The sequence below is a fragment of the Lynx canadensis genome, chromosome A3 (genome assembly GCF_007474595.2).
Source record: "Lynx canadensis isolate LIC74 chromosome A3, mLynCan4.pri.v2, whole genome shotgun sequence".
NCBI classification, from domain to species: Eukaryota; Metazoa; Chordata; class Mammalia; order Carnivora; family Felidae; genus Lynx; species Lynx canadensis.
In genome coordinates, this window is record NC_044305.1 from 62,437,429 (window position 1) to 62,448,156 (window position 10,728).

The 10,728-nt window shown below is 47.9% G+C and overlaps 1 pseudogene; it reads right to left on the bottom strand.

Moving 5' to 3' along the window:
- Positions 1-7,222: 7,222 nt before the first annotated feature.
- On the bottom strand, positions 7,223-9,362 carry LOC115510523 (annotated as a pseudogene).
- Between the last annotated feature and the right edge of the window lie 1,366 nt (positions 9,363-10,728).

Consider the following 10,728-nt stretch of genomic DNA (forward strand, 5'->3'; position numbering starts at 1 on the left):
AGACGAGACACCAAGTCGGCCAAGGCCAAGGCGGAGCACCTGAGGTTCAGCTGGGCTCAGACCTGAGCTCCGGTCTGGACACGTGCAAACAGATCGGCTCACCCAGCCTGCCCCGTCTGCAGTGGGGGGAGTCATCGTACCCCCCTCACACACCTTCTTGGAGGAAATGAGAAAGTGGGGGTGTTATTCACTGTCTATTGCTTCATAACAAATTATCACAAAGTTAGCAGCTAAAAACAACACCCGTTTATTATCTCCCAGTTCCGAAGGTCAGAAGTCTAGGTGGACTCACCTGGATTCTCTGCTCAGGGTCTCACAAGGCCAAAACCAAGGCTTGTGTCTAGAAGGTCTGGGAAAGCTCTCAAGTTCCTTCAGGTTCTAACAGGACTCTGCTCCTGTGGTTGTAGGACTGAGGGAAGTACTGCCCCCTCGCTGGTCATCCCCTGAGTCCCTCTCAGCTCCTAGGGACGTTCTCCAGGTCCCTTCCCTTCCACGTGGTCCCCTGCATCTTCCCGTCATCAACGGTACCTGGAATCCCCTTTTATGCTTAAAATCCCTGACCTCCTCTCCTGCCACCAGCCAGAGAAAGCTCTCTGCTTCTAAAGGGCTCGCGTGATTAGATTAAGCGCACCCCTCAGATAATCTCCCTCTTGATTAACCCAAAGTCAAGTGATTCAGAACCTTAATTAGTTTTTAAATCCCTTTGCCATATAATGTTACAGAATCGGACCCTTGATAGTTCATCATATTCAGGGATTAAGGTGGGAGACCAGGATGGGGGGCCCATTTGTAGTTCTCTCTGCCAAAGGGAGCAAAGGCGCTTTGGTGTTTTTGTCCAAGTGCTGGATTAGACTCTTATCACAGGGTTTCCTTCCTTCTGCCCCAGCTACTCGGAGGAAAGAGTGGCACCCAGCTGGGTGGCCCTTCCCTCTGGGGAAGATCTGAGGGGGGATTCAGGCTTCAGGACCCCCGGGACTTTGCCGGCATCCACCACCTTCTCCCTTCCGGAGTTTCAGCCCACCCTGTGCTACTAAGTACCCTGCCTGGGCTCTGCCCTTTCCTTCATGCTGTCTCAGCTCTGCACCATCTGAGTGATCTATGGTGGCGTCTACACTTGCCTCGTCTCTGTCCACCAGAATCTTCTGTCTACCACTCCTCACTCCCTTAATCTGCTCCTCTGTCTCCTTTACCCCAGTGGCTACCTTCCAGGCCATATTTCCCAGGCCTTACTACAAGGACAGGATGGAGTCTGTTTTATCCCCTCTGTATTCCCAACACCCAGTCCAGAGCCAGGAGTGTAGCAGACACGCAGCAAACATTTGTTGTGGTTTCTCTGGGTTCAAGTATTTGTGGGGTCCATTTTCTAAACCCAACACTCACCAAACCCAACACTCACCCCTGCAGCAAATGAGCCACATGTCACACTCTCCCTCAGCCCGACCAAAGTAAGGGGATGAGCATGTGGGACCCTTGGAATGAAAAGCCACCACCGACTCTGTTCTCTCTCTCTGTCTCTCTGTCTCTCTCTCTCTCACACACACACACACACACACACACACACCAGAAACTCTACATCCCCCTTGGCCCATGGCTGGCAGGTCAAGAGTCACCACCCACAGGCCTCCAACCCTCGCCAAACCTGGGCCTCAGCTTCGTGATCTCTCTAGGAGTTTACTTGTGCTGGCCTTAATCTTTTTTGATTCCGCCCCTGAATTTGGGCCTGTGTTCTCATCCCCCAGGGACCCACCCACTTCCTCTTGGGATTCCAGCCGAGGACAGTGTGGTTTGAAGGACGTTCTAATCCCAGCCCCAAAGCTCTGAGAGAAAAAATGACTAAAAGCCCTGGAATGTGGAGCCTGCTGCTTCCTGCAAAGCATGTTGAATGAAACACGTAACCAACAGCTGCAGCGCAGAGAATGGAAACTCTGAGGGACGTCATGGCCCCAGGTCCTCAAATAGCAGGGTTGTGAGGAGAACAAGCCCTTTATTTCGGCCCAGCTCGGATGCCCTCGGCACCAGCCCCTTCCCCCTCTCCTTCCAGGAACCAGGCCCATCGTGCCAAGGACATGCCCCTGTGGCTCACTGTTTCTGAACACCCTGTGGCCCACCAAAAGCCCTGGATTCTTTGTTGGGGCTGGAAAGACCCCCTTCCCACTCACCAGCCCCCAGTGGCATCTAGGACCCCACAGTTCAGCCACTGTGCACCCTCCGGAGCAGGAGGCTAGCAGGTTCTCCAGCCCAGTTCCATCCTGGAACCTGCCCCAGGCCCAATATGGCAGTGCCCGCCAGCTCATGCAAAGCGCTAGGAGAACGCCACCCAAGGTTTCTGTCAGGGTGGACTTGGGGTGAAGAGTGAAGGACAGACAGTTCCAAGAGGAATAAAAGTCCTGGCAGTTAGAGAGTTCCTTCCTACAGATCACTGCTGCATGAAAGGAAGCAACACTAACATTTTCTCAACTTCTTTATTGAGATGTAGCACACACACAGCAAAACACGATAATTTTAGCGGTACAGTTCGATGAATTCTTTTATGTATGTATATACCACCTGAATCAAAATACAGAACATTTGGAATACCCCAGAAGTTTCCCTCAGGCCCCTGCCCAGTCAATATCCATCCCTCTCAAAGCTAATCACTCAGAAATTTCTCCCACCACATCTATGAGATCTACCCATGGTGTGGAGATGTTAACAACCTCAAGGCACCTACCATGCTCCAGGTGGTGTTATGACTAGATGGAATGTTGACTTTTTGCACTGAAGCCTTGATCTTGAGCCCATTTTGCAGATAAGAAAGTCAGTTAAATCAGCTCGTTTCCAAAGTCAGGACATGGAGGAGCTGGAACTCAGACCCAGAGCCCTGTCTCCCCTCTCTTTCTTCTTTATACATGTAAGGAGACCTGCTCCCATTACACCAAGAAGTGGGAACACATTGCCTTAGAAGCCCATAGCCTGGAATGTCCTCACAAAGGAAACTCACTTCAGGCTTCTGTGCACTCAGGAACCTGACAGGAGCCCCATTTTACTTCAGTTTCCTAGTGCATGGGGATCTAGACAAGGCAGAGACAGAGGGTGAACAGTGGGAAGAAAGGGCATTCAGAGCACCAGGCCCAAGAGGAGAAGGTTTGGGAGGAAAAGAATGAAGTGGTTCATTTATTTAGCCAGCCCAAGCTTGGGGTTGTAGTCAGACTGTGACTGAGTCTTCATCACTCACATATCTGGCACCTGGGCCAGGAGGACTCAAACAAGCAGGGCTGGACCAGCTGGGGTTCCTCAGGTATGTCTCCCTCTATATGGCCTCTCCACATGAGCTCTGCAACATGGCGGCTTCAGAGTAGCTGGACTTCTTCCCTGGGCAACTCAGGGATCTAAAGGCATATGTCCTGAGAGAGAGCAAGACAGAAGTGTGTCACTGTCTCTAACCCAGCCTTCGAAGTCATGCAATGTCATTCCTACCATACTCTATTTGTTAAGGCAGTTACCAAAGTTTACCCAGGTACAGACAAGGGGGTGTTAATTCCATTTATTTTTTTTTAAAGATTTATTTATTTTTAGATAGCGAGTGTGTGTGCACCAGCAGGGGAGGGGCAGGGAGAGAGAGAGAGAGAGAGAGGGAGAGAGAGGATCCCAAGCAGGCTCCATACTCATTGCAGACCCTACACAGAGCTGGATCCCAAAAGCCTGGGATCGTGACTGACTCCAGCTCAACTGACTGAACCACCCAGGCACCCGATTCCATTTCTTGATAGGAAATGTGTCAACAAATTTGATCCATGTTTAAAACCAGCACAGTCTATCCTCTGGACATAAACTATTTTCATCCCTCTCACATGCAAACTACACATACTCCCTTCCAACAGTGATTATGGCATCAGGTTTCAGCTTAGAGGACTGGGATCTCATCATCTAAACCCATCATGGAAGAGGTTCCTCAGAGGCAATATCTCAGGCACAGCTGCTTGAGCACTAATGACTGTGAACTAAGAAAAAGTTATCTGCTCCATGCAACCCCAACACACAATGATGGGACAGGCCTAGGATAATCACTGTAAACATTCCCATTCAAAAGTCATGGGGGAAGCACCCAGCAGTCCCTGGTCCATAGACATTGTGAATTCCAGACAGGCACAGATTGCCAGTTTCTTGATTAGGCCTCAGTCCTTCTACCTGGGAATGTTTCCCAATGACTCTTGTCTCTGTCCTCTGGGCTCTGGGTTCCACCTTCTGAATCACCCTTCCTTCACAAAAAAATGGCTGCTGTTTACAACTGAGTAGCTTTCTCAGCTTGCTTCCTTCTTGGGGGCTCAAAGTCTGAAAAAATTGTGCAGCCTTTTTTCATTTTGTTCTATTCCGAAGCTTCCCATCTGAGATGATGGTGCATCTGACAATACAATTCTATTTAAGACTTTGTAGGTTTCCTACGGATCCTATTAAGCATCACTCCATTAGCCAAAAGCTATACTACAAATCTCCTCAAGATCAGCTCTTCTCTACCTTGAGCTTCTGGTGAGACTGTTGAGGCACAATCCTTTAAGATTCTTAGAAGCCTTGTTATTTAATAATCTGTGAGGCATGCTCTCGAATACTCAGGGGGCCTTTATCTGAAAGATTTTATGAAGCATTTGCTCTTTCTGAGGTTTTAACAAAAGGTTCTTACAGTCCCACCCTGGATTTTATCTTTGTCCCGAGGCCCTTTCAGACTTTGAGAATCTTTTGCTATCTAGAGGAGGCTGAGAAAGAGAAATAAAATTTACTTTCAAACCCAGCAAATCCCTGGCTTTTAAATATTTTCTCTACAAGTTTGCTTGAAAATTAAACTTTCCTTTTAAACTCATCTTTCTCTATATCATATGTAGCTAAAATAATCCAGTTGGCATTTTCAACATTCTGCTTCAAAGTCTCCTTAGCCCAAACCATTGGGTCACTAGGTACACTCTCTGTTGTCCACATCACTTCAAAGGGCAATGTTGCTTAATTTCCTCCCACTGAGTAATAAGTGTCCCCTTTGCTCCTGCTTCCAACAACATCTTCCTCATGTTTCTTTCAGGCCTGACCTGCAGCCTTCTTGGGGCCATCAGGCTTCCCCTTCCAATATCCTCAAAACCCTTACAATTTCTGTCCACCTCCCAGTCCTAAGCCACAGAGTTAGGTTTTCTTATGGCAGCTGTCCATTTTCAGGTAACAAAAAGCCTGGGTCAGCTGTCTATTGCATCATAACAAACCATCCGAAAACAATGACCTCAAAGTAATAACAGGCATTTATTTTGCTCACAAGTTTGGGGGTTGGCTGAAAATAAGCCAGGCGGTTCTCTCTCGGGACCTCTCCATGAATTCTCAGTCACTTGGTGATGGGGGCTCTTCAGACATCTCTCTCTGTGAATGAACTTCCCCAAGCAGCTTCAGGGTGGCTGAATTTCTTTTCTTGTCACTGAAGGCTCCCCATGTGAGGGTCCCAAAAGGAGCCATCAAAAGCTTCATGCTTGGGGCGCCTGGGTGGCGCAGTCGGTTAAAAGCGTCCGACTTCAGCCAGGTCACGATCTCGCGGTCCGTGAGTTCGAGCCCCGCGTCAGGCTCCGGGCTGATGGCTCGGAGTCTGGAGCCTGTTTCCGATTCTGTGTCTCCCTCTCACTCTGCCCCTCCCCCGTTCATGCTCTGTCTCTCTCTGTCCCAAAAATAAATAAACATTGGAAAAAAAAAAAAAAAAAAAAAAAAAAAAAAGCTTCATGCTCTTTTCTAACCTAGCCCTGGAAATTACATTTTTGCTGCAGTCTGTTCCAAATCTCTACCCAGGTTCAAGGGGCAGGGATGTAGACTCTACTGACAGGAGTGATGGGAGGAGAATCAGAGGATTGTGGGCATGTTTTGAAACCATCACTAGAGGTTGAGTACCATGTCTAAGGTCTCATAGCTGGAAAGTGACAGAGTGGAGGTTTGAACCCAGGCATTCTGATTCCAGACTCCCATCCTAAACTGCTAGTCTACACTGCCTGCTATACTTGTAGACACAGCGGCTGATGGCACAGGCTCCGGGAGGAGGTCCTCTGTCCTGGGAAAGCTCCTGACTTGCTTCTCTGTACTTAGCTTGCTCCCATATTAGATGCAGAGGCTGCCAGATGTAAAATGAATGAACAAATCAGAAGAGCTGAAGCAGCCTCTTCTCAAGGCATTTTCTCCTCCTTGAGATCCTTTACTTCCCTGTGGCCACCGGTGTCTTGGTGTGGTTTCTGTGTCACTCTCACCGTGGCCCAGGACACCTCTTTGTCCACTCACTCCTGTGCACTTGATCTTGCTAGATGTGTTCCCATGGGGGCAGGAGGAGTGTCCCTGGACATTTCAAGAATGTCTGCCAGGCTTTTTGGTGGAAAGCCTGCAGATTACTCATCAAAGAAGATGAGGCTTCTGTTGACTTTACCAGGCCATGGGTTTTTCTAAATTTTCTTTAAGGCTTAACTTTCTATGGCTTTCAACACACAAAGATTTAAAATTACATTGTTGGTCATGAGCACTTAAAGTTCTAAAAAGAGCTTGCATGATAGACCAACATTTCCAATATAAATCTTGTCTGATGTAATGCTTCATCTTCTGGATGACACCTTTGTGTGGAGGACAAATCACCCAGGATACAAAGTGTGGGCAGATAGGACCGCCATGAATGGTTATGTAGTCTGTGCACTGCACCAAGGGGCCTGGCCAAGGAAATCAGTGGAATGGGGCCTGAAATCCAGCCCCACATTCCACCGACCAAACCTTTCACCCTGGTGAGGAACTATATCTGCCTGGAGGAAAGAACAGCTTTTTCTAATTTGTCCAGAGGAGCACCTTTTTCTTTTCTCTCTCTCTCTCTCTTTTTAATGTTTGTTTATTTTTGAGAGAGAGAGAGAGAGACAGAGTGCGAGCTGGGGAGGGGCAGAGAGAGAGGGATGCACGGAATCTGAAGCGGGCTCCAGGCTCTGAGCTGTCAGTACAGAGACCGACGCAGGCTTCGAAAACACAAACTGTGAGATCCTGACTCGAGCCAAAGTTGGACACTTAACCAACTGAGCTACCCAGGTGCCTCCTCCCTTTTTTTTTTTTTTAATGTTTCATTTACTTTTGAAAGAGTGCAAGTGGGAGAGGGGAAGAGAGGGGGGACAGAGGATCTGAAGCAGATTGTGCACTGACAGCAGCAAGCCTGATGTGGGGCTCGAACCCACGAACCGGGAGATCGTGACCTGAGCCGAAGTTGGACGCTCAACTGACTGAGCCACCAAGGTGCCCCAGAGGGGCACCTTTTTCAAACTCAACTAAGACGCCATATGTATTAGAAGCAGCACTAGGGGACCACTGGAAGATATAATAAATTATTCTATCAACCTACTCCTTAGGACAAGTAATAGCAATCAACCCTGACAAATAATGATAATAAATTTATTAAGTTTCAAGAAAGGATTGAACAACTTAAGCCTCAGGAAAGACCAGAAGCAGGACAGTTCCAAGGACCTAAGCATCTAGAGTCAATGAACCTCCTCCATAGAACACTTCCATCAAAATAGTGCCATCCCCACAGCTGCCAGTCTCCACCTCTCAGTTCAAAATCCCAGAATTTGACAGAAAGAATCTGATTGACCCCGCTGGATTCAGCTATTCTCTCTGTACCCATCAGCTGTGGCCAGGTGTGGGAAGAGTCATCCTGTATAGTCTATACCATAGATTCCGTTGCTGGGCTCCTCACCCTATTAGGGGGTTCCCAGAGCCCAGGCCTTAACTTTGGGCTGTGCAGCCCTCCAAAAGTTGCCCATGGCAGTTCTGTACAATGTCTAGCTAGGATTGGCCATCCCTACATGGTCAATAGCTGACCGATCCAACCATTCAGAAAAAATACTCCGGTGGCTGTTTACTCCGTATGTAGCAGGCAATGACAGTCTCCATTTACTACAGACCTTGTTTACGAGTGCTTTTAGCTTCTAAAGTCAATTCCTCATGTCCTTATTGGGACTTGGGTCACTGACAGACCAGAGCACCTATTCAGCTTTGCAAAACTATTCAGAGACCAGCCTATGCAATAGTCGCAAAATCATCTTGCAGTCTTCATCAACAACCTCTTAACATTTTTTAAAATTATTACACATTTAAAAAGAATAAAATGAAAATAAGTAAGTAAATAAATAAATAATGGCACAGGATGGCACCTGGCTGGCTCAGTACGTACAGCATGTGCCTCTTGTTCTCGGGGTCGTGAGTTCAAGCCCCACCTTGGGCATAGAATTTACTTAAAATAATAATAATAATAAAACAGAAACACATGGCCCACTCCCCAGATTCAACAGATGTTAATGGTTTGCCATTTTGCTTCAGATTTCCTTATCTTTTCTAAAGAAATAAAATGTTACAGCTACGGCCAAGTCCTTGCCCACATTCCTACTCCCTCCTGCCCACGCAGATGTGAGCGCTGGCCTCAGGTTGGGAGTGATTTCCACAAGTGACTCTGGCTTTGACTTTTCTTTGCCTGGACCTCAGGTGCACGAGTTGAGCCAATCACTCTCTCAATGGCACGCTCTCATGGCTGCTCCTTCTGCACAAAGGCCCTCTCCTTCCATTTTATCCCTCTGATCCTCGTTCGCTACCCCTGTGCCCCGCACCCCCAAAGGCAACCACATTAATGTGTTTGTACGTAGCCCTCTAAAGCATACGTTGCCATTCTGTGTACATGTATTTTTAGTTTAGGGTGGGGTTTTTTTTGGTTTTTTTGTTTTGTTTTGTTTTTGTTTGTTTTTGTTTTGTTTTTGCTTTGAGGCACTTTAGTAAAAGGCTGGTACTCATATAAATAAATGAATGAGAACTTAAAATTCATCATACATTTTCTTCATTTTTTAGCTTGGCCTTCTAGTAAATCTTTAGCTTTATTGATTTTGGCTGCTATCTAAAGAGATTCTCCCCTGTCTGGGTGATTCACCAGCATCATTTGTCAACAAGCATCTCATTTCCCCCTTATTGGCAGTAGGGCTGATGCTTAGTATTAATGCTGCTTCCCCATTTGGTGATTTGGGGTTCAAACCCCGAATCTGTGATAGCCACCACTGAAGGCAGATCTTGATATATTTTGAAAAATGTGTTTTACTTGGGGCTCCACACGCTCTGTGGCTTGAGAAACAGAACAGCCTGCAAACCCTACAACTGCAGTAGCCAGTCCACGGTCCTGGCCGTGGATCCGCCGTGGATCCAGTTCGGCTCCCTCACCTCCAAGATCATCCCAGCCCAGAGGCCGTAGCCACCAGCTCCATGCCTCTACCAGAAAGTGACACAGCCACCACCAGCATGTACTGTGTATTTTTAGTTTATATATATGACATGCTGCTGTAGATTTCATTCTGTTTCTTGCCCTCTCAGTCAGCACTATGGGTTTTTTTTTAAGTTTGTTTATTTATTTACTTACTCGGAGAGAGAGAGAGAGTGTGTGCATATGCATGCACACGCACACGTGCAAGTTGGGGAGGGGCAGAGAGAGAAAGAATCCCAAGCAGACTCCACGCTGTCAGCACATAACCCAGCGAGGGGCTTGAACTCATGAACCATGAGATCATGACCTGAGCTGAAGTCCGACACTTAACCAACTGAGGCACCCAGGCGCCCCAACACTACGTTTTTTTTGTTTTTTTTTTTCAACGTTTATTTATTTTTGGGACAGAGAGAGACAGAGCATGAACGGGGGAGGGGCAGAGAGAGAGGGAGACACAGAATCGGAAACAGGCTCCAGGCTCTGAGCCATCAGCCCAGAGCCGACGCGGGGCTCGAACTCACGGACGGCGAGATCGTGACCTGGCTGAAGTCGGACGCTTAACCGACTGCGCCACCCACGCGCCCCAACACTACGTTTTTAAGTTCCACCCATATTGCCAGGTGTACATCTAGTTGCCTGTACACCCACCCAATTTAACCTATCCCCTTCCTCCGGTGAGGTGGAGGAGGGAGGAGCAAACTCAGGAGGTGGTTAGGCTCAGGCTTGTCCCCTAGACACTATCCCAAGAGATAGATGTGTCAATGCCCCTCCATAGCCATACACGTGTGCACACCCACCGCATTTCAGATGGAGCCCCAGCAAGTGGAGGTGGAGGAAAGCAAGCTGGGAATTCTATCAAAGGACTTGTTTCAGAGCTCTGCTTTTATGTCCAAGTCCTTGCCTCCCCCAGGAAGCCTGCCCTGACCACCCCATTCCATGCAGTTTTCTCCCCATTCTGGGGACTGTGAATCTCATTTAATAAGACACTAGTCAATTCTAGTCTTTCTGTTGCTACCTCCCCAATTCGTGTGAAATCCTCTTGAAGGAAAGGACCATCTCTTGTCCATTTTGCCTCTCTTGCTCAAGGCCTGACCCTGAAGAAATGAGGGCAGGGAGTGGGAAGCTGACCAGTGATTTCCTTAATTCAGGCCCCACTCCCTCTGTTTTAGGGACATACCGTCTTTCAACAAACACTTATGTGACAGGCTCTTAGAAGTCCAGAGAGGGAACATACACTGTTCCAGCTCTCCAGGAGCCCTTTAATGGGGGATGCAAATAACCAAACATTAAGTCATGAGACACCGTGGGGAATGCAAAGATGGGCAGCTACTTGGGGTGCCAAAGAGGAAATTGCAGCTCAGCGCAGAGGGAGGCCAGGGGCTCCCAGAGGAGGCAACATCCAAGCTGCCCCTGGAAGAGAAGAGGTAAATTTAGAATTGGGAGCAGGGCAAGGGGATTATGAAGTAAGACTG